General features: G+C 38.9%; 1 protein-coding gene across 6 annotated transcripts in view; it reads left to right on the forward strand.

The window, feature by feature from the left end:
- SEPTIN9 (septin 9) overlaps nucleotides 1–25,348 on the forward strand; it is a 296,825-nt gene that overhangs the window by 216,231 nt on the left and 55,246 nt on the right. The window contains exon 1 of one of the 6 annotated variants that reach the window (XM_058174065.1): nucleotides 22,699–22,837. The exons of 4 other annotated variants lie outside the window; for them this stretch is intronic. The gene's annotated coding sequence lies outside the window, so the exon portion shown is untranslated. Of the gene's footprint in view, nucleotides 1–22,698; nucleotides 22,838–25,199; nucleotides 25,271–25,348 lie in introns of those variants that run through there. One more of the 6 variants, XM_058174066.1, reaches the window with a different exon arrangement.

Here is a 25,348-nt window from a genome sequence, read left to right on the forward strand (position 1 = left end):
CGTCATCTTCAGGCTTCAGCTTCGTGCTTCTGTTAGCAATGTGTGATCGCAGCTGTTTCTTCCTTTTAACTGCTAGTGGGGTTTTGAACTGATTGGGTGGGAGCTTGGCTGTGCTCTGATTGGATGGGGGTTTTTTTGTGCTCTGATTGGCTAGGGGTTTGTCCTGTTTGGGTGGGGGCTTGGTTGTGCTTAGTTGTGCTCACCCAAACAGGACACACCCCCAGCCAATCAGAGCACAAAAAAACCCCATCCAATCAGAGCACAGCCAAGCTCCCACCCAATCAGTTCAAACCCCCACTAGCAGTTAAAAGGAAGAAACAGCTGCAATCACACATTGCTCCCAGAAGTACGAAGCTGAAGCCTGAAGATGATGAATGAGACTTCGTCGAAACGTCGCCAAGACACTTCCAATTTTACATGGGAGAAAACCCGAACAACCAAAGACCTACACACACACACACACACACACACACACACACACACACACATAAATATAAATATATATATATATATATAAAATATGTAGGTCTTTGGTTATTCGGGTTTTCTCCCGCGTAAAATTGGAAGTGTCTTGGCAACGTTTCGACGAAGTCTCATTCGTCATCTTCAGGCTTCAGTTTCGTGCTTCTGTGCTGAAGCTGAAGCACAGCTTTGTGCTGTTCAGGCTTCGTGCTGAAGCCTGAAGATGACGAATGAGACTTTGTCGAAATGTTGTCAAGACACTTCCAATTTTACATGGGAGAAAACCCAAACAACCAAAGACCTACACACACACACACACACACACACACACACACACACACATAAATATATATATATATATAAAAAATATGTAGGTCTTTGGTTATTCGGGTTTTCTCCCGCGTAAAATTGGAAGTGTCTTGGCAACGTTTCGACGAAGTCTCATTTGTCATCTTCAGGCTTCAGTTTCGTGCTTCTGTGCTGAAGCTGAAGCACAGCTTTGTGCTGTTCAGGCTTCGTGCTGAAGCCTGAAGATGACGAATGAGACTTTGTCGAAATGTCGTCAAGACACTTCCAATTTTACGCGGGAGAAAACCCGAATAACCAAAGACCTACATACAAACACCCGCGAAAACCTCAGAAAACATATATAAATATAAATATATATAAATAAATAAAACAATATGAACAATGATACAATCAGAAATAAAGTAGTGGTTATTCAACTAAAAAACAACCAACATTATACTCTATTAAATGACTAAACATAACAAAAATGCTAATTTAAAAAAATTCATATAATACCAATTCAGTACCAATATGGAATTACTTCAATCCATAAGCTTATCATCATGTAGAAACATAACTCTTCATCTTTCCCTTTTTAGGCCACAGAGACTTTTCAAAAATAGATAACAGATTCAAATTCTAAATGTATTACTTAATATTAGGAGGATAGGTTCATTCTGCTTATGTAAGATTATCCTCTTTACCAAGCCCCAGGCTTGTTGGAGCTAAAACCTTTCATGAAATGATAAATTCCAAAGGCTGCTCTCTCATAAATTTCCATGTCTTCAGTATTGATGCACAGATTTCAGCAAAATTGTGTGACTCAGGGAGCAAACTAGGATCCAGCTTTTCCTAGGGGCTAGTTTTGATGTTACAGTGACTATTCTCTCTTAACAACTTGTTCCCAGCTACAGGCTAAGTTGCTCTCATATTGTCAGCATCCAATATCATTTCAAGGATGGATGGATGGATGGATGGACGGATGGTTGAATGGACAGACAGATGGGTGGAGTTATTTCAGCCCATGTCAGCATAAATCCAAATTGGGTTCAAGGAACCTGTGCATGACAATTTGTATTTCTTTTATGCTAAAAATGCAAATAAACATTTTAACAGTGCAGGATCGAAAAGTGTCTTCTGACCCACAAGTTTTGGGAGATGCAGAACAGGTTCTATTTGATTGAGGATTGTCAATTATTTACAAATACTACTGCCCTGTACAGTTATTACCATTTGCTTCTTACTGATCATTTTAAGACACTACTTCTCTATTTGGTTATCCTATGTGGACATTATGCATTTGTCATGTTGCATCATGGATTTCCTGTTTGTTATTTGTCACATAGTAATTAGCATATAGCTACTTTGACAGGGTGCCCGGTGTAGATGGAATTCATTGCCGTTTGTGTATTTTCTATCTTTGTGCTTTTTAAAGCTTTTTAAAGCTTTTCTAGCTTTAGGTCTGCACAAAGTTGCTAGAATTTAATATCAGAAAAATACTGTATTATTTAAACATGTCTTCCGGTGGATTCTGTGAAGATAAATTGTGAAAGGAAGTTTGAAGGTTGGGCAAGGAACATTAGGAAATGGGAAAGGAGCTGATATACTAAAGAGGCTGGTCTCTAGCATATGTTTTGTATCCTGTTGATGCTAGAAACTGCATTTCAAAGAAAATAACTCCCTGTAATGATTTAGAACATTTTGCAATGTTTTTTCATCATGAAAAACTCCTGCAAGGGCCCCAGAAACCTGTGTGTATTCTAGATGATGATGATGATGATGATAACAATGACAACTAGTCAATCCAAATTTGCATTATATAAAAAAAATTCAAATAATGTGAATATTTAACAATGAATCAAGGCTTGTACAATAATGAAGATCATCAGCCTCTGTGTAAAAGGCAACTCACCTTCAGTTTTAAAATATGATATTGTTCCTTTTTCAGAAACTAGTCTTCTTTTTTATGTACTATTTTAAGAGCAGCAATCTGTATTCTGTATTCTGCAACCTGGGACACATGGATTTAAGGAAATGTATAAAGCATGTAATAAGCCACAATTCATCCATCTGATTTGATACTGTATGAGATCAGTATATATCACTTTTACATCAAATAAAGAAAACCAAGTTGAAGACTGAAAGAATTGCTTATGGAGGTGGGTGGTGGAGGCGGAGATTTGAGAAATATTCTTGGTTATTACAATACCCTTTCTTGAAAAGCAAACTGTTATGGTTGCTGTCCATTAACACTCTCCAGGTCTTCAGGATACTGCTTCTCTCTGCTCTAATAGTATACTTGGTTGTTGTTGTTTTGTTTCTTTGAGCTTTGTCACTCCTGGTAATAGCCTGTAGTTTTTTTTGGCAGGGATTTTTCAGAAGTGGTTTGCCCTGACTGAGAATAATTGTCCAAGGTTACCAGGCTGGCTTAGAGCCCTAAGGTGGGATTAGAACTCACGATCTCCTAGTTTTCCTGTATGAGAACTCGTGACTCCAGTCATGGGTATCACTCGGTCTTCTGGCTCTATGGACAGGGTTCAAACTTAAGAGACGCCCCTTTGTAGACCTCCCACTTTCAACTCTGTCTTGAGCTCGTGAGGACGTTTCTGGGTTTACTCCTATGTGTTTGGATTTAGCAGGAGTTGGAGTTTGGAAATTTGTGCTGTTCTCTTTGAAATGGCATCAACTGAGTAAGTAAATGAGCTATCTTTGTTTAGGCATTTGAGGTTTTTTTATTAATATGAGTTTTTTTGGAGCCTCTATGAAAATGTAGAAGCTGAGTGGAATGAGCGAACCTTATTTAAGTGTTTGATGACTTTAATTACAAGGCTGAGGATCGTTAAAGTGTGTGTGTGTGTGTGTGTGGAGAGCAGCAGGGGAAACTACATGGTGAAGGCCCACATCAACAGGCAGGGAGGCACTCGATCCAGGGGGCTCATGGCGGAGGCGGATCGCCTTTGTCGCTGGGCCGAGCGCAATGTGATTTCCATCAGGGCGGAACACATGGCACCTCTGGATCCTGCAGAATGGAGACTGGATCCGGAGTTATTCAAGGAGATTGTGAGGCGATTCAGACAGCCGGTCATCGATCTCTTCGCATCTCCAGCGAACCATCAACTTCCTCGGTATTTCTCCAGGTCCCCAGCGCCAGGGGCAAAAGGGGTAAACGCCCTCCGACTTCCTTGGCCCAGGGGTCTACTATATGCCTTCTCTCCGATGGCTATACTTCCTCGGGTAATTGGTCGGATTCTGCAGACCAGGGCACAGGTCATTCTGGTGGCACCATACTGGCCCAGAAGGCCGTGGTTTGCGGATCTGGTATGTCTGTCGGTCGCCACACCATGTAGGATTCCACCCGACAGGGTGTCTCTCAGTCAGGGACCTATTCATCACCCGGGACCCCAGTGGTTCCACTTGACTGCATGGCTGTTGAGCGGAGACTGCTAGAAAGACGGAAATTTCCCTCAGATATGATAACGACAATGCAGGTGGCTAGACGACTGTCTACTACACAAATTTATGACTCCACTTGGAGAACCTTTGTGATTTGGTGCACTGGTAGGAGCATTCAGCCAACCAAGGTAAAGGTTCCACAGTTGTTGCAGTTTTTGCAGGCTGGGTTGAAGAAAGGGCTGGCACCAGGGACGTTACGTAGGCAGGTGGCAGCGATAGCGTCAGTGTTAGGTTCTGCGGGTAGGCGGTCGGTGACAAAGGACCCAGAGGTAAAGAGATTTTTGAGGGGGGCGACCAACCTGAGACTGGCAGTGGTTCACCGTTATCCCACCTGGAACCTTCAGAAGGTTTTGCAGGCACTTTGCAAGGCTCCCTTTGAACTGATTAGGACAGTTCACATCAGTTTTTTGACTTACAAGACGCTGTTTTTGATAGCCATCACATCGGCCCGCAGGATTTCGGAACTGGCCGCACTCTCGGTGCGAGAAGACTTGTGTGTGTTCCACTCCGATAGAATGGTTTTGCGTTTGGACCCGACCTTTGTGCTGAAGGTCAACTCCTGGTTCCACCGGGCCCAGGAGTTGGTTCTTCCGGATTTTTGTCCTAATCCATCACACGCGAAGGAACGTGTGTGGCACACTCTGGACATCAGATGGGCTCTGAGGGTTTACATCAAAAGAACTAGGGCTTTCTGATGGACAGAGGCACTTTTTGTGTCATTCCAACCATCCACCATGGGACAGAAGCTTTCCGCTTCGGCGGTGGGCAGGTTACTCAGAGCCACCATAGCCAGAGCCTATGAGGCTCAGGCTTTACCAAGGCCTAAAGCTATTACAGCACATTCAACGAGGAGTGCGGCCACATCGGCCGCATGGGCCACACAAGCATTGATGGAGGAGATTTGCAGGGCAGCGACCTGGTCGACTCCGTCACCTTTTATACGTCATTATCGGATTGACGCATATGCATTGGCCGAGGTGGCCTTTGGTCGGAGAGTACTACAAGTGTGGTAGAGACGCCTGAAGGAGATGACCAGACGGCTTCCCACCCATGAGGAAGCTTGGGTAAGTCCCATGCCTGGAGTCACGAGTTCTCATACAGGAAAATGGGTGTTGGTCTTACCTGATACACCCCTTTTCTGATGAGAAGGAGTGACTCCAGCCCCACCCTAATGAAAGGGTCTGGTCAGGGAGGTGTTCGTGGGGTGTTGTTACAGGTACAGTATTCGGAACCCTCGTCGAACATCGTTGAAAGTGGGAGGTCTACAAAGGGGGCGTCTCTTAAGTTTGAACCCTGTCCATAGAGCCAGAAGACAGAGTGATACCCATGCCTGGAGTCACTCCTTCTCATCAGAAAAGGGGTGTATCAGGTAAGACCAACACCCATTTCTAGCCTAACACCTTAGCCACTACACCAAACTGATACTCAGTGTTGTTGTGGACCAAATTGGAACTATTGTCTGTGTAAGTAGGCAGCACAATTTTGTAGTAACTTGATGTGCTGAAATGGAAATTTTAGAAGGGGTAAGAATGGAAGGAATTTCTTTATGTTGACCTGTCTCCTAAAATGACTAGAAAAGTGGTGAAAAATTTAGTCACACCACAGGATTGCAATCAAGCAGCAAAACTGAAGCTGGTTCATCATTTTTATAAAAATGTTTTTCTATTTAAAAATGAAAGGTTTTGAATGAGTCTGGCACTGTTTCACTGCACGCTCGAGCTGCTCCCTGGTCAACAGTGTCAACAGAAGAAATCCTATAGAACTGTGTTGTGTTTGCTTTGAAGCTGTAAATGTTGCAGAGTCAGGACAACATCTGTGAAGTGCTGTAGGGTTGTGGTGCTCTGGGAATAAGTGCTCTGCAAGAAAAGGTTTCCTTGAAAATAAAAGCCATCTGGCTGCTCCACTGTAAGCATTAGGCCTTGAGTTTGCACCATTGCTTTGAGAAACGAATGTTGCCTTTGGCTATAACCTGAGTGCATCAGGAAGGAAGCTACATCCTTCCTGTGCAACTAAAAACCCCAAATGTAGAGCACTCCTGACCTCTCTCTCTCTCAACAGGTCAGATCCTGCCTTAAACTCAAGCTGCTGGCCGGACCAAAACGCATCCAGTCATTAAATTAATAAGCAGACTTCACGTTTATATAGTGCGTCTTAATAATGAATTCCACATGGCAGCTGGGATGTTGGCACTGAGAGAAGAATAGTTTATAAAAGCCAACTGTGAATTTGTAACTGAGGTGATACTCGAATGGGAGTTATTTCACTCTTCCTGTAGTTGCTGCTGTTCTGCGTTAGCTCTCAAATTCTAAAAGGGGAAGTAACTGCCAAAAGTTATTATGTTTTATGTTCTGAGATAGTCTCCCAAAACATGCAGTTCTGTTCCAAAATCAATTAAACAGAAGTATACTGGTATAAGTTTGATTTCTCCCAAATTCAATTGGTAACATTATTCTCCAACATCAGCAGCACATGGGGCCCTAATAAGGGTAAAGGAAGCTGGGACCATTTGTTCATATATTGTAAAAAAACAAGATCTGAAGTACTAGAGCTCTCCTTTGTTTAGTTCTTCAAGCACAGAAGTGGGGTTTGAGCCCTGGTGTCATAGCTCAGTGGCTAGCTCCTTGTCTTGCATGCCAGAATGCTCATACCTATTCATCTGCTTGAATTTGCATGCTTTTGAACTGCTAGGTTGCCAGGACAAGTGACAGGAGCTTACTCCCATCTCGCAGGACTTAGGCTTCAAACTGCTGAGCTGTAGAGCTTTAATGGTCTAAGACTCAGCATCCTAACCACAGAGCCATCACATCCCCCCCAGATACTTCTAAGCAGGGTTAGGAAATTATGTGTCTGAATCTCTAAACGTCATTGATACTCACAACCAACTCTGCTTAGCAGCTTTCACTGCAACCTATAGTTATAACTAGCATGAATTAAAAACCAGAGTTTGCTTCTATAGCAATTTCAAAACCACTCAAAAGCTCAGCTGATCCAGACTGTGACAGTACAGACAGTAACACACATGCCATGGTATGCACTCTGGTTGCCAGTTGATTTCAAGGTATAATTCAAAGTACTGATTATCACTTATAAATCCCTTTATGGTGTAAAGCCTGGTTAATTGAGAGCCTGCCTATCTCTGAGCATTTCTGCCCAGCCAGTAAGATTTGGCAGACCCCTTCAGTTAAACAGTGTAGAAAAGAATATCTTAGAGAAACATACCTTCACTGACTTGGAGCCTGCTCTCTGGAATCGTATCCCCCTAGAGATCCTACAGTGAAGACTTTCCAGAAAACTTAAATTATTATCCCAGACTTTGAATAGGATGACAGTGAGCTCTGTAAGTTTGGGTTTTGTCTGGCATGTTTTTCTTTCTTTCTCTGGATGCATATTTCTTTGTCCTGTTACATTCCTGTTCTAGCTTTTCGTAGCATAAAGTACGCAGACATATTTGAAAATTGATGTTTTTAAAGTCTGTAAATAAAACTTTTTCTAGTCTTGTAGCATGGAAAACAAACTGAAACAGAAATCCCTAAAATCTCCTAAATTCTTAAATGAGGCTTTCAAAATCTCCTGAGATTTGTGCACCTTGGGGGCAAAAAAAAGACTTGATGGCATGAGTGCACCTTCTGAGTGTTGTTTGGATTATTCTTCTTTAAGACACTTCAAATTCATTTACCTCAGCAAAATATTAATCTGGCGGAGATACATAAACCATAGTGAGCAACCTATGTGTTTTTTATTATAACTCCCATAAGTTTCAGCAAGTGTCACCAATATTATTACTATCTAGAGAGCTCTTGGTTGCCCTTCCCTGATTTTAAAAACATAATTATCTGTTTTAACGTGAATGTTCTGTTGTTAAATTAAAAATAACTGAAAACATGCCAGCTCCAATTGGTAAAAATGAATGCATTAAACAACTGGTAACACTTGATGTCATTCTGGCATATCCATATATGAAAAGAAACCCTTTTGCTCTTTTTTATCTTAATTGGCATGACACGATTGAAATTCTTGTCAAGAGCACTCAATTCTACTTGGTAAGAGTTCATAGTGAGTGTAAGTATAACTACATTGAGCAAATTTAATGTTTATACTTTATGGACATTGATGTGGAAAGTAGGGGTGTGTGTGTGTGTGTGTGTGTGTGTGTGTGTGTGTGTGTGCGCGTGCGCGCGCGTGTGATTTAACTGGGAACATGAACTTCATAGATTTCTCTGTTTTGAAGCTAACAGTGACCAATTTGCTTAAAGAAGGAAGGATCAGATACATCTTCCAATATTTCCAGTTTGATACTGGGATCGGAACATGTAGCATTTAGCAATAGCATTTTTCCTTTATTCAGTCTCCTTCAACAGGAATAATATTGGAAATCTTCTGCCATCCCTAATTCAAAATTTCTATGGGAGCATTCTAGATCTTGCCAGTATAGGAAAGGGAATTTTCCAATCTGAAATGAATAGAAAGAACACCATTAGAAGCAAATAAACAGAATATCTCTCCCAAAGGCTAACATGCTGATTTTCAAGATGCTAGACAGTTACAGGATAAAGAAACTCTGTATACCTTCTGAAACTAAGGAAGTCCTTGTATATATGGACACTGCTCACCTCATTCCCCTCCCTGAGGTGGGAAACATATTCCTTCAAACGTTTCCCAGTGTCCAGGAAACCAGGCTGTCCTTTATAGCTCACAAACTTGGCACTTCTTTGGAACAGAAAGGAAGAACCAAGCTGCCCTCTGGAGGTGAGAGAATATCCTAGTTCATAAACATATTTAATTTTTTTTTAACTTTTACATGAGCACACATAGCTTAGCTATGTCCCACAGAGGTGTAATGGAATTACAGGTCAATAATCTCAGCAGTTCACTGCTGACCTGTTTGGAATTTGACTTCATTTTATAGAATAGAATTTTTATTGGCCAAGCGTGATTGGACACACAAGGAATTTGTCTTGGTGCATATGCTCTCAGTGTACATAAAAGAAAAGATACGTTCATCAAGGTACAACATTTACAACACAATTGATGATCAATATATCAATATAAATCATAAGGATTGCCAGCAACAAGTTATAGTCATACAGTCATAAGTGGAAAGAGATTGGTGATGGGAACTATGAAACGATTAATAGTAGTGCAGATTCAGTAAATAGTCTGACAGTGTTGAGGGAATTATTTGTTTAGCAGAGTGATGGCCTTGAGGAAAACCTGTTCTTGTGCCTAGTTGTTCTGGTGTGCAGTGCACTATAGCGTGGTTTTGAGGTAGGAGTTGAAACAGTTTATGTCCAGGATGCGAGGGATCTGCAAATATTTTCACGGCCCTCTTCTTGATTCGTGCAGTATACAGGTCCACAATGGAAGGCAAGTTGGTAGCAATTATTTTTTCTGCAGTTCTAATTATCCTCTGAAGTCTGTGTTTTCTTGTTGGGTTGCAGAACCGAACCAGACAGTTATAGAGGTGCAAATGACAGACTCAATAATTCCTCTGTAGAATTGGATCAGCAGCTCCTTGGGCAGTTTGAGCTTACTGAGTTGGCGCAGAAAGAACATTCTTTGTTGTCCTTTTTAATGATGTTTTGATGTTAGCTGTCCATTTGAGATCTTGCGATATGATAGAACCCAGAAATTTGAAGGTTTCTACTGTTGATACTGTGTTGTCAAGTATTGTGAGAGGTGGAAGTATGGAAGGGTTTTCCTAAAGTCTACCACCATTTCTACGGTTTTGAGTGTGTTCAGTTCCAGATTGTTTTGGTTGCACCACAAGGCTAGTCGTTCGACCTCTCGTCTATATGCGGATTCGTCATTGTCTCGAATGAGACCAATCACTGTTGTGTCATCTGCGAACTTCAGTAGCTTAACAAATGGATCATTGGAGATGCAGTCATTGGTATACAGAGAGAAGAGAAGTGGGGAGAGCACACAGCCTTGGGGGGCCCCTGTGCTAATTGTACAGGTATTTGATGTGATCTTGCTTAGCTTCACCTGCTGCTTCCTGTTTGTTAGGAAGCTTGTGATCCACTTACAAGTCTGTTCCGGTACCTGTAGCTGGTTTAGCTTAGTTAGAAGAATGTCTGGAATGATGGTATTGAATGCTGAACTAAAGTCTACAAAAAGGACCCTTGCATAGGTCTTTGGAGACTCTTGCATAGGTCTTTGGAGACTTATTAAAGGCTTTTAGGCCATCCCAAAGCCTCTCCCATTTTTTTATATTTTATATTTTTTTATATAATTTGATCAAAAAATATTTATATTTTGGTTGAATTATATAGGCCTGGTGTAAAAGAAGATCTGCATTCATATAATATTCTGTTGTTTGTCATTTAATATGCTAGCTGCTGATTGGGTGAAAATTGCTTTTCTGTAGAGCATCGCTGGGATGGTGTTGAGCTTGTCTCAATCTGGCTATTCATAAAATAAGAGCCTTCAACGATGTTCGTAATGAAAGGAATACTTTTATTAAAGCAAGTTGTTACAAAGCAGAGAAAGATCCCAGATCTGATATTTGCGCACGAAAGCTGCCTACTTACTTCCCCACTTTATCTGCTTCTTCCCATTATCATCTCCCTAGTGTCCAATTAGATTCAAAAGTATTGTTTTAGTAACCGTTCTGGTGTTTGGTGACCTCGCCCATTGGTTCGCATTCCATTCCCAGGCTTGTGGCCTTGGGGTCAGTCAGCCAAACCACTCAAAGTGGTTTCTGTTACTTGTCTCCTCCTTTCCACCTGACAATTCCCTACCCCCACGATTCATGGCATTCTGGCATCAGTGAAGCAGCAATGCAGTGAAGTATGATGACAGCACTTACACATGGGGGAAATGGAAACCAGACAGTGGTGGGTTTCAAAAATATTTACTACCGGTTCTGTGGGTGTGACTTGGTGGGTGTGGCATGGCTTGGTGGGCGTGGCAGGGGAAGGATACTGCCATTCCCTCTCCAATCCAGGGGAAGTATACTGCAAAATCCCCATTTCCTCCCGATCAGCTGGGACTTGGGAGGCAGAGAATAGATGGGGGTGGGGCCAGTCAGAATTTTTACTACAGGTTGTCTGAACTGCTCAAAATTCCCGCTACCGGTTCTCCAGAACTGGACTGAACCTGCTGAACCCCACCTCTGAAACCAGTAATAGGCAAATTGACTAACCTACCTCACAGGATTGTTGTTAGGAAAATGAGAGGAGGGATTATTACATATGCTGCCTTAAGCACCTGCACAAAATTTAATATCATTTTAATTTAGAAGCAAATTAATCAATAAGTGCAATTTCTAATGACTTAATAGTCATATCCATATATATCTCTTGGCAACCACTTATGTATTATTTGCTGTTGACTTCCCATTGTGGTCTACATTTCCTGGTACCTTTCCATTGAAATACTCATCAGATCTGAGCCTGCTTAGGATCTAGGATCAGCCAAGTTAGCCAAAAGCTAGTCTGAGATATGGGTATCACCAGTCTAGTTTCTCAGAACAACTGTTCAACTCATCTCTTCTGTCTCTTATTGGTTTGTCATGTAAACATGTAAAGGTATTAAGCCATTTCTAATTTTGCATGCAAAAAACAAAGCAAAAGTACAAAGCAGAATGCTGCGCATTCTTGATTAGCAGCATTGCATATCTCTGATTCTTTTCTGCAAAGCAAACTTTCTAGTCTGACTGGCTGAGCTATGACCATGTAGACCAGGGGTGTCAAACTCGTGGCCAGCAGGCCAGATGCATTGCACACTGACCACGTCTATGCCCAGTTTAGCAAAGGGGGAAAAGTCACAATGTGATGCCACCATGACAGTATGAGTTTGACACCCCTGATATAGACGTTTTAAGTAACTGGTCACATAACACTGCTGGACTCTGACTGGCTCATTTCTTTCTAAGTCTTTCTACTCAGTAGACTTAGATATTGGCTTACATAATGGACAAACTACAAAATAATTAGTAAGCACTAGATATATAACATTCCAGTTTCCATGGCATGTATACTATTAATGTATATCAACTTTCCCTGGTATGCTGTCTCCAGATTTAGAATGTTGGTTGGGTATTATGGAACTTGAAATACAACCTATATAAAGTTAGGGAAAGTTGTTTTGTAGGTATCTGTAAAATAATTTAATGTGTGGAGAATTCTTGAGGTTTAATCAAATTTACAATTGACAAAGCAGGTGAGAATGGAAAGAATGTTGTTGTTATTATTTTGTCAGGTTAGAAACTTGTCCCTGATTTTACCCAGTGCCCATAGAATAGATTTCAGATAACCCTGAACAAGACTAAAGTGGTACAGTTGTATATTTCTTCTTTGCTAGGCAAGAATCCCACAAATGGCTATGGCTAGTGTTTTCCACTTAGGAAACTCAAGCTAACCCTGTCAATCTTGTCATTTGGATGAGTATGAAGAAGGAAGCTATGATAGTCCTTGTGGACCAAAGTAACATCAGATTGCATTGGAAATACTTCCCAGTTTCAGATTGTCTGAAGGCTCCCTCGATTTGGTGCTGTCCAGATGTGCTGCGATTACAACTCCCAAATCATTCGGCCTTCATGCATGAGAATAACTTATAGTTGAATTCATAGTGTGGAGCTTTAAATGAGGCAGCTGTAATATTGGATGACTTGATAAGAAATGCTGTTGCTATTACAACATTTAAAACAAGAACTCTTCAGTTGTTGGTGAACTTCAAGGCATCACAAGCAGTGGTGAGTTGCTACCAGTTCACCCCGGATCAGGCGAACTGGAAGCGGTGGTGGCGGGAGGCTCCACCCACCCACCCAGACATTTCTTCGCATGCACAGAAGCATCACACGCAGAAGCATCATGCGCAAGCACGCACACACCCACAAGCAAACCAGTAGTGGATGAAATTGATCACAAGTGGTTATATAGCATCTTCTGGAGCAAGTGGAATCTACTATAGAAAATGAAGATAACCTAGAGTGCAGATTACTTCCATAGAAGTGAGGGGAAAAAACATGCATTACGACTTACGACCACAACTTATAATAATAACTTACAGTAACATTTTGAAGATCATAAATTTAAAATCTCTGATATAAAGAATTCCGTACAGCTGATTTAAATAAAACTAGTTCAGGATTTCAAAATGCCAAGGCCAGTCCCTTAATTTCAAGAGTGTGGAATTATTCTAAATACTGACGAAATTCATCACATTTTAATAGCACATTCTTTGAAAAGTCAATTCCAGGTTATTCCTTGTCCACTATTGTTTCTGGCAGTCCTTTTCCTTTTTGTATCTCAAATATATATCTCCCGATATCAAATACATATTAAAGAAATAGATCTTGAATTTCTGGAGCTGTACCCTGGAAGAACCCTGACTTGGAAAAAATGTGAAAGCCCATAGTAAAATAGAATCTATATGTTATGATTGTTGATCCAGTGCATATTCGAAGGAAATGTGGCATAGACTATTAATCCACAAAATAGCTGATGCAAGCTTTTACCACTTGAAATTTCCATCAATAAAAATCTGAAAGGAATGTGCACAGTTCCTTTACCTTAACAAACGGTTTTCATTGATACATGGAATGAAATTAGAGAAACTCTTTAGAGCAGCAGCATCTTTGCTTGTTTTGGTGCTATTTTTCATTGCTTTATTTTTTTCTGGTTTTTGGAAAATATTTTTTTAAGGTCATCCGACTTAAGGGTAGGAACTCTGGGAGGTTCACAAAGTAAAATAGAACACAAAAACAAAAAGTAAATAAGAATACCATAACGTTATTTTATCAATTACAATATGATTACAGGATGGCAATCCTGGACAAAACTTTTTAAAGATCTTTAATGTTTTGAAATATTTTATAATGTAAGTGTTGAAAGTGTTGATTGATGAATGAGTCCTGTTTTGTAACAATAATCTACCATGGTTCCATAAAAAAGTAAGGTTATGTTCCAGTCAGGGCTTGATGGCTTAGAGCAGTGATAGCTAACCTTTTTGCTGGCACATGACAACAGTGGGGGAGCGCAGGGCTTAGAGTAAATTGCCATTAGCCATGCAGTGTTGTTGTTTTTTAATGGCTTTGTATAGCACTGTCTTCATCTAGAATGAAAACTTCAGAGCCCACAGTTTTTTTTTGTCAAAATACCAATATTTGGATTGTACAGCATTAATTTGTTGGCTTTGTCATCTAGTCTCTTTTTTTAAAATCAGCACTGATTAATGAGTCAATGACAAATACTGTGATTCCTCACATTGAGCAGCTTTACATTTTTTCTAAAGTCATTTAAAACAAAAAAAAAGGCAGTTGACAAAAGAAAGCAAACAGGTAATCTGTTTGAATTATAGAAGTAAATTAAATAGGAAAAGGCTGACAAGATTTGGGCCATCTGTATATCTATCTAGGTGGTATGAGAGGAGAACAGTTACAAATCATACACCTGATTGTGTTTATAGATTTAACCACAAATTAACGTAATTTTAGTATGTTTTTTTGGAGGCAAATTTATAGTCTTAATGTAAAATATCATTCATTCTTCTAAATTAAAGAAAGATGAGATAAGAAGAAACATTGCTCTTGGCAGCCATTATCTTAATGGCTTTACAATTTCATCAGTGAATTTTCTCTCTTTACAAAGTTTGAAATATCGCCTAATTAAGTTAACTTTGCCATCTCTGCCAATTCCATCACTTTTTCAATTCATTTTCCATTTTATCAGATTAAATTTCAAGAAATTAAATGAAATCTTTCCAAGAAGAATAGAATTTCACTAGTGCAAAAACTGTTTTCCATTTATACCTTTTCCACAAAATCTTTCAAGGAGGTTCCTGGACCCAGAGGCTTTATTGATTCTTTTTCTAGTTTTTTTTTTTAAATATTTCTCATAAGACTTGCTGTATGGAAGATGTTTCTATCCTCAGTGAGGTTTATATGTAAAGCAAAGCCTCAATAATAGCAAGCTACTCTACTGGCAGCCTCTTGTTTCCCAAGCCTTCTTGGAATCTTTTTCCAAAACTGATGTGAATATTCATCTTCTATTCTCTTCTGGTAAGAAGTGTGACTTTAAACGACATCTTAAAGTTCCAGCAATCTTAAATTTGAGTAAAGAATTATTGAACAAATTGACTATCACCAATTTACTTGCTTTATAAATTGGTTTCTTTTCGGGGGAAAATGGAATTGGAAGGTGAGTGTCCAAGAGTAATGACGGAGTATTGTTATCAAAACCAACATTAATATCATTCATCTACATATATTCCATCTTCCTGCTTCTAGGAAAGACAACGTGTTTGTCAGTCAAAATAAATAAAAGCAACATAAAAATACTACAGAGGAAGTGTTAATGTACTACAGAGGAAATGATAAGTCATTTCCTGAGTACTGTCATCATTGCATCACCCAACCATCAGTAAATAATATAAGCCATGCCTTCATCCAGCAATGGGTGGATGACTCTCAGAGATCCTATAAGGAATCCTTCTCCGGTGGGGAAATTATTTTAGAAACTAAACGTAATGCACGTATAGTTACCATTTATATTTATCCATCCTATAACTATTTTGGCTGGTAATTCTGGGATTTTCTTTCTGTTTGATTGGTGAAGACAAACTTCTTGATTTTCAGAAAAACATCTTTAGAGGAAAATATGTATTTTCTATTTATTTAAAATATGATCAGGCTAATCTTCAGTAGCATTTATGGTATTGTTCTTTTCAGATATGGGTCCTTTGAGCTGAAGGGCAGCAAACAAATTTAATAAATTTACTAAATAAATAGTTATAGAAGTGTCTTACTATTCTTATACAGATGAAAAGTACAGTTTATAATTTTACTATGTAATTTACTGTTCTGAAAAAAGTTGGAAGTCACTGTCTTCTTTCCCCCTTTCCTTTACTCTTTTCCCTTCCCCTTTTTTCCTTTATTATATTGTCTTCCTTTTCATTGTATTTTATATTAAGAAAAAAAAACTTTTTTTAAAAAAATACAAAGGAAGACAAAGCATTTAAGACAGAAGTCTCAAACTTTGGCAACTTTAAGCCTGGAGGACTTCAACTCCCAGAACAGCTTTGCTGGCTGGGGAATTCTGGGAGTTGAAGTCCACCAGTTGCCAAGTTGCCAAGATTGGTGAAAACTGATCTAAGAGATTACTTGGTTTATCACCACAAAAAGGAAAGATTATTCCAGAAAAAAATGGCTGAAAGGGTGACTGTGAATGGAGCTGGATAGCTCAAGGGTAAGATGGCAATCTGTTCTGTTTCCAGGGTCAGATGAAATTTCATATGTCTGTAATTTGAGTTAACTCATTTAGTTGGGCTAAACTGGCAAGAGATATATGTCTTACATCAGAATCTTCAAATTATGCCATCTGGGTTATAAGGTTTTGTGGAGGAGGGCAAGCACCGGAAGACTTTTGCTGCTTCAATTTTGCAGGCTGCTTTGTTAAACATTTTACAAGTATTTTAGAGTAAGTAGTATTTTAATGGTCTATAAAAAGTTTCTGTGATTGATGTCTAATATAGAGCAACATTTTGAGGCACAAAGAAAATTGAGTACAAAAGTCATTTCAAACAAGAAAATATCACATTATTGCTTTATTAATCATGGTTAGTGTAAGCCAAACATGGCTATATTCAAACATTACACTAAGCTCAATACACAACCAGGAATTATCTCTTTTTGCAGGGAATCAAGGTGCACTACCTAGTACAGGTATTCAGGTATTTCTCCAGTACAATTTGGAGAAAGGAGATGTTCGTCATTGTTCATGACAAGTTCTGTATGCAGATACTGTCTACATAGGGCTTATTGAGTGATGCGAGTGATCCAGCCGAAGTACCTAATATTGAGTGCTCTGTTTGATTGACAGCAATTCTCTGGTGTGCTAGAGAAAGAGAAGCTTATCCCAGCTCTCTTACCTGGGATTCTTTTAGCTGGGAAGCAAGAGAAGTATTGAAGCTTAGCAACCTCTAAATTCAAACCATGTCCTCTACTTATTGACCTATTGCTCTTATTTGCTTTTCAGACTTGATAAGTGACGGTAAACAACAGCTGGTTTAGAAACCCTTTTGTTGATTTCTTGAAGCTCCCTGCTATCTTTGTAACAATCTCTAAATGTAGCCCAAATGTTAACTGCCTGCTGTGCTGATTCTGGAACATCTCAAAGCATGGCATACCATGGTAGATCAAAATGCAGATCATTTCCTGTTTCAGCTGAATGATGGCATTCAAAGTTTGGCCTAATGGCCTTTGACTTATTTATCAGTTAACCCCCTCGGTTTCCTCCCTCCTCTAAAAACCCAAATTCTTTTTGATCCTTCAGTTAAGCTGTTGAAGTTGAAATACTGTTTGACTAACTACAGCTGTTCCCTCAGTTTATAGCTAATAGTTCTTCTCTGGCAATTCTTCATTGCCATCTTATGTTGCTAGGAGGACAGAAAACTCAGAGATTGAAATATTTTCAAACATTATTTTTGTGCCAATAATTTCCTTTAAAACATGATTTGGTCACATTCCTCTTAAATTTCTTAAAATGCCAGGATAGCTTATTCTCCACCGGTTGCTTGATACTATATTCTTCTGAAACCAATGTCCAAATTGTATAGGATCTGGTGGCTAAATGGGTCATCATTTTTTTTTTGTCAGAGTACTGTTCTTTAACAGCCTTGAAGTATGGAGAGGCACTGATAGGAAAAGCTTCAGCTGTTGAATTTTATCTACCATATGACACTTGAAAAATAAGAGGGCTCTTACCTAAGGGAAAACATCCATCAAACCTGATATGAAAAGAACCAGCCTGTCTGATATGAATTGCAAGCTTACAAAATGAGAAACCCCCTCAACTGTGCAAGTCTGCCAATAGAAAATCATTCACTTTTTCTTAATCCTGCCTTTTCATCTTAGTAATAGACTGGTAACAACATTAAATGATTATTCCCCTTTGGAATTTACTTAACGTAATTCAAAAAGAGCTTTGAAATCCCATTTTGATAATTGTTGACTGTGAGGAACTAAATTGAACTAATATATTGTGGGACTAATTTTTTCCTCAGAACCACTAAATAACCTACTTATTATCCTCCACCAACCAGAGCCATTTTATTTAAAGCTCACTTACGGTACTAATTTCTGGTGTTTCCTTCCTCCTAATGAATTTCTATTCTAGTACAGTTCATTCTGTGTTTTATCAATATAAATCTTCTAAAACAAATTGTACAATTTTAGTGCTCCTTCCTCATAATACACACTTTTACCTGCTCTTTTGTTTATGTTTGGTATGCTTGCAACGTTAAGCTGAATACAGTTGCTAGAAAAGCAATTACATTGATTTCAAGAGTTGCCTGTGAAGTAATAAGATCCAACTGATCTTATGTGAAACTCATCATGGCTAATCTGGTTATATTTATTTATTTATTTTGTCACAACAATATATATAAGCATCGTACAAAAAGATTATATAATATATAAACATATATATGAGTAAATATTAGGAGGTATAAGCATATATATATATATATATATATATATATGAAGAAGAAAAGAAAAACAATAGGACAGGAACGGTAGGCACGTTTGTGCTCTTATGCACGCCCCTTATGGTCCTCTTAGGAATGGGGTGAGGTCAATAGTAGAAAGTTTTTGGTTAAAGTTTTTAGGATTATGGGAAGAGACCACAGAGTCAGGTAAAGTGTTCCAAGCACTAATGATTCTGTTACAGAAGTCATATTTTCTGCGATCTAGATTAAAGCGGTTAACATTAAGTTTAAATCTATTGGTTGCTCTTGTATTATTGCAATTAAAGCTGAAGTAGTCTTTAACAGGAAGGACATTACAATAGATGATTCTATGATGAGATGAAAAAATTAAAGGAATCAATTAACCCATTATTGCTATCTAGTATTCAAACAGAGGAAAGACTGGAAGAAATTAACCAAATTAATTTAGATTTGCAAAGGAAAATAGATGAAGTTCAAATTAATTTGAATTTAGAAAATAAAATAGACAATATTCAGGTTAAGGTAGATAGGGCAGATGAAGAAAGGGTTATATTACAATATAAATTAATGGAATATGCTATAAGGGTGAGAGGATTAAAAGAATGTAAGGAAGAAAATTTGAAAGAGATTTTTATTCAGGCCTTTGCTCAGATAGATGGAGTGGAACCAGAAGATTTTGAAGTTAATATTGAAAAAATTTATCGTGTTAATTCTTGGTTGGCAAGGCAGAAGTGTTTACCGAGAGATGTGGTTATTTATTTTACAAATAAGAAGATTAGGTATGGAATTTTGCAAGCATTTTATAAAAATAAATGTCAAATACTAGGACAAGATATAATAATGATGAAGGAAATTCCTCCTAAAATGTTAAGAAAGAGAAAAGAATTTGCCTTTTTAGTGGATGAGCTTAAGAAACATCAGATATATTTTAGATGGGAGATTCCAGCTGGCTTAACAGTGAATTATAAAGGAAGAAAGTATTTTCTTAATACAGTTTTTAAAGCACGAGATTTCTATGCTAATGTATTAAAGATTGGGAACCCTTTATTGATAGATGTTAAGTTGAATGGTGAATAGATGGTGGAAAATGTGTAAGATAGAAGATAAGGGGAGTGAGAATGTTTAATTTTATTATATATGATTATGGTTAATTTTTGTAAATGATTTATTTTGGATATAAATGTGTAATTTTAAGGGTACTATTTGATATAATTGAGGTATAAAGGAATAGGAAGATGGAATATTGTTTAATTTTGGAGGATAGATAGTAAAATTTAATTTGGATTAAATATTATATTTGAGAGATGGATGTAATGTTGTTATATGGTTAACTAGAATTTAATTGTTATAACTGATATATTTTGGATAAGTTATAGGTGTAATTTTAATAATGTTATTTGATATAAGTAAGGTAAAGTGAAGATTTTAATTATTACAATTGATATATTGTGGAGATAATATAGGATTAACAATAATATTTGTAATCTGATTTGATGTATGTAAATGATACCAAAGATATGAAAAGATGGATTATTGTTTATCTTTGGAGGTTGGACAGTAAAATTTAAGAAATTAAGTTGGAAATATGAACTATTCTTGAGAGACTGCTTAAGGAAGAAAGACATTTCAGAAGAATCCTTGGTGAATATTGGAAGATGGAACGTTGTTTTGGTACTGATTGATGAAGGTTGGATATTAAAAACTATGTACTTTAATGAAGAACAAATACGAACTCAATTGGAAATTTCTGAGATCGGGGAGTCGAGGTTTTAAGGAGTGACTATGGATTATGATTTGTGTTATATTTTAATTTTTGACTGTTAGTTTTATACCCTGTATTCGGTTCTGGGAGGTCCGGGGGGGGGGGGGAGGGGGGGGGGGGGGGGGATGAGGTAGAAAATGGATTGATGGTTAATGTACAGAGATGATTGAAGATGTATAATCAATGTAAGATCGGAGCTGCCTGGCTACCATTTCAGAATGATGGGAAGGAAGGAAGTAGAAGAGAGAAGGAAGTAGGAAAGAGAAGAGGAGGAAGAGGAAAGGAAGAGAGATAGAAAAGGGAGAAGAAAGGAGTAGGGAGGAAGGAGGAGAGGTTGTAGATAAGAGAAGGGGAGGAGGGTCGTGGAAAGTAGAAGAAGGTAGAGAAGGGAAGAGAGTTAAAGGAAGGGGGTGGTGACCGGGCAGGTCCGATTAATTGTATATGATGGTACATTAAATATGTTATTGGATATGAATGTTAAAATAAAACTTTTTAATAAAAAAAAATAGATGATTCTATGAGTTAAACTTAGGTCTTGTCAAAGGCAACGGAGTTCCAAGTTTTCTAAGCCTAGGATTTCAAGTCTGGTGGGATAAGATATTTTGTTGGAGAACTCTTCTTGTAAAATATTTCTGGACACGTTCAATTGTATTGATGTCAGAGATGTGGTGAGGATTCCAAACAGGCGAGCTGTATTCTAGAATTGGTCTAGCAAATGTTTTATATGCTCTGGTTAGTAGTGTAGTGTTTTTGGAAAAGAAGCTACGCAAGATTAAGTTAACAACTCTTAAAGCCTTTTTTGCTATGTAGTTGCAGTGGGCTTTGGCACTTAGATCATTTGATATGAAAACTCCAAGGTCTTTAACAGGGTGGAGGTCATCTGTAAGGTAATGTCCATCAAGTATGTACTTAGTGTTTGGGTTCTTTTTTCCAATATGTAAGACTGAGCATTTGCTGGTTGAGATTTGGAGTTGCCAAGTTTTAGACCAAGCGGTTAGATGATCAAGGTCTTTTTGAATGATAGATTTATTGTTTGATAGAATGATAGATTTTTGTCTGATAGATGTATTGTCTATATCAAACAGTTCAGGCACACAAAACTCAATGGAGTATAGTGCTAAGAGTTCATTCCTGTGGTCCTTACCACAACTGGCTGGACCTGTATTTGTCATAGTGCAATCGAGAGCAAATGGCTTATTTCTTTTATCTACTCAAAATCTACTCTGAAGGGTTGGGGGACTCTCCAGAGATATTTTAGATTGCAGTCTGTTGACACAATGGGAAACCTCTACACAGACCATTGGGAGGTAGTGTTATACATGGAAGTACAATTCACTTTCCTGAATGCCAGCCTGCCAAAGAGCCTAGTTGCCCTCTCCCCACCCCCCCAAAAAAAATTATTCAATTTGCCATCATCATTTTGCATTTGTTTTGTTCACTTTTCCATATATTGAAGGATTTCTATCCAGGACCGTGCCCTGTAGAAATTTATGAATGTTTATTTTATTAAGAACCAATATTTTATGTGCAAGAGTATAATACACTTGTGTTTAGGGTGTTCGATGGTGGGTAGCTGGGAGTTGAATCTAACATTCCAACACAACCACTTTGTAAAGTTAGATGTAAATCAGAAATGGTTTCAGTAGAAGAGGATATCTATAGCTCAAGGTTGAACTGTGGAGTTATTGTTGCTTTCTGAATTTGGTTGTTTGCTTGCAGCCATTTTAGTACCCAACTAGATAACTTCATTATCAGAGTTTGATTTTTTCCCCCTGAATCAATAGCCAGCAAATAATATTTTTTTGAAATCTGGGGTTCCTTGATCAAACCCAATTCCTACCAATTTTTAGTTATTCACAAGAGGAGTTTTCCCCATTCTTGTCCCTGCTGTGTTTAGCAAGAAACACACCTGCTATTTGTCTTGACAAGCACTCTTGTTCTGAATTGTCACTCATCCTTTTGCAGTTCGGGTTTCTGATATTGAGCCTGTTGACTCACAGGCAAGTCCCCAGTTTTGCTTCCCATAAGGTGGCATGGAGCTTTATATTTTCTGTAAACGTGTCTGATAGGGCTTCTGAGTCAGCCGTGGTAGAGCAGCCTCATACTCTGCCGCATATGAAACAACTTACACCGTACAGCCATTTCCTTTTTGAACAGCCTGAATAACCTCCTTTCTCTCTTCTCTCCTCCCCCCACCCCCCGCCGCCCCTTTAGACGGGGCTGCTTTGCCATTTGCACCCCTGGGCAGCAATTATCCCCTCTCCCAGCTCCTGCCTACCTCTTTTGCACTGTGGGATGCTTATTATTCACAGGATGACAATGCTCCTTTGATCATTGACTAGCAGCCTGAACCATGTGACCCTGCGAGGGGCGGGTCTTCGGTAGTAACATAGCCAGGAGAATAAGAGAGTTTCAGCTGCTTGGGTAAGTCTCCTGAAAACTGCCTTTGTTCTTTGAGATGGAATTCAAACTTTTGCTGCTCCCCTCCGCTTACCAATCTGCTTGCAAGATAGTTTCTGTTTGCCTTTTTCTCCCCTCCCTGGCGTTCAGGTTGCTCTGCCATTCTGGCTTTGTGCAAGGGAAAGGAGGGGTGGGCAGGAAGGGTGGGCTGGGTTGGAGCGAGGGAAGAAATCCTTGTGTTTCGTGGGCTGTTTTTGTGACGAAGCCATCGGTGTGGGGTGTAGTGGGGGTGGGGTGGGGAAGGGAAGGTTCTGGATGTCTTTCCCATTCGGGTTGAGGGGGTGTTTGGCGTGTAGTTTGGGGTTGAAGGTATGTACAGGTTCCTTGCATTTTTTGTTACACTAGCAGAAAGCCTTCGCAGCCTCATGCTTGGAACTTCTGTATCCAGAGACACGGTCTGGAGAATGCAGCTTTCCATGTCTTTACCAGATTTCTTTCTGAAGGAAGAAAAGGGCTTTGTGCCTCACAGCTATCTCTTTGTAAATATTTGGCCAATACAGCCGAGTGTGCTAATTTCTGCTCCCCCCTCTTCTTTCTTTCTTTCTTTCTTTCTTTCTTTCTTTCTTTCTTTCTTTCTTTCTTTCTTTCTTTCTTTCTTTCTTTCTCTCTCTGCTTTCCTCCACTCTGCCCAGTGTGTAGTATTCTAAAAAGGAGAGACAAGCCTTAACTGTAATCCCCCCCACACCATCCCCTCTCTCCCTCTCTCCCTTTCATTACTTATTCCTGTAATGAACCATCTGGCTTTGAGAAAGCAACAGTATGGGTGCCTGGCTTTTCCAGTTTTGGTCGAACGTAAACCCTGGACTTCTACGTGTCCTGGCTTTTAAATCCTGGGTCTTGGCTTTTAAATCCTGCCGTTTCTCTGTGAGCTTTTTTCACCATTGAGCTGTGCTAAATGCAGCAATGTTGCTGGGGTTTTGCCGTTTCTTTTGAGGGTTTCATGAAACATAGCCAGATCTATTCCTAAGGAAGGTGTTTGCCCTAAATTTTCTTAGAACTGATTGTCTGGTTTATCCTCGTGCAATAGCATGGTGTTGTGGGACATTATATCGTTATAACAGTATTCAGCATCCCTTTTTGTTTGAATGGGGAGCATTTTAACATGCTACAATTTCTATGCCATTTATATATTCTTAAACAATGTAGCAAGTATGCTAACTGTGCAAAACTAATTTTGTCCTGAGTAAAGTTTACAGTGAAATCTAATGCTCGAGGAAGTAATAAGGCCTATTGTAGGCTAGTTGGATATAGGGGCAGGATTCTCACCCACCAACTCACTTTCTTTCTCTTTCCACCTCAAAACTCTGCTTCCTAACCAGAGTACCTGCACATAGTGATGGTGATGCTGCTGGTGGTATTTGTGCTAATCTTGATAGTTGCATGGACTACACAAAAATATGGGAGCTGCAATAAATGACATTGCAAGTGCGGGGCACACAACGTATAAAAGCATAAATACTCTTATTTGTGAGGTGAAGAGCCAGGGACAAGAGAATCTGGGATTTCCAAGAATGTGCTAATTGAAATTATTGAAATGGAGATAACTGTTGCATTCTGTAGCCACTTTCAGTCACTTGGCCAGAGAAGAACATCTTTAATAGTTCCTAAGATGCCTCTGCCTTTAAAAAAAAAAGTTCATCTGGAAAGATTCTGAATCAGTTAACCTATTTTCTAGTGTAAAAAGAAAAACCCTAATGTCTTTCTTTTCAATCTTTTTAAGTTTTAAATCTTGTGAAAGAATAATCTTGACCAACCGCTTAGTTGGTCAAGACTACTGCTCAGATAAATATCTGAATTTATTATTTTTTTGTTCCCTCCTGTTCTTCAAATTCTTGATTGCAGGATCTTTGAGGCTTTGAAATACATACTTAGCTCATAAACATGGGATGTCCTAGAGGGATGCAGGTCATATGCTAGGCTATATTCGTCATCTGTAATTTGCCTAAATGTTTTGATTGCCAGAGCATAACTTGTATTTCCAGAGCTGTGGAGTGTTTTTTTAAAAGGACCACTGGAACAAAACTTCCGCTCTAGTTTTTTCAACAATCTAGATACCTTTGCTTACCATTTGCCCCCTCTTAAGAAGAGGGGCATACTTAAGATGCTGGATTTTCAAGCCCTGCAAGCAGTAGTGACCTCATTCTTCAAGTAGCATGCTTCAGTGGAATAAATATTAGCTTCCTTATTCTTGACTTCTCTGATTTTATGAGATTTGAATTACATGTCTGAGTAGGTCCCAAATCTCACAGAGACAATGCTCTGATTCTTTTATGTAACAATAGTTCAAGTCTGCTAATAAAACTGAAGGTGCACTTTTGTTTTCCAGTTTTCTATGCATGGAAGAAACTACCTCTTGAGTGAAGGGGCCTACTGAACAAGGAAGAGAGTGAAAATAAGGCATGTCAAGGGCAATATAGTATTTCAAGATTATTGTTACATAAATACTAATCTCCAAGTTTTGATAGTTCAGTGAGT

This window comes from Ahaetulla prasina, chromosome 2, assembly GCF_028640845.1.
Source record: "Ahaetulla prasina isolate Xishuangbanna chromosome 2, ASM2864084v1, whole genome shotgun sequence".
NCBI classification, from domain to species: domain Eukaryota; kingdom Metazoa; phylum Chordata; class Lepidosauria; order Squamata; family Colubridae; genus Ahaetulla; species Ahaetulla prasina.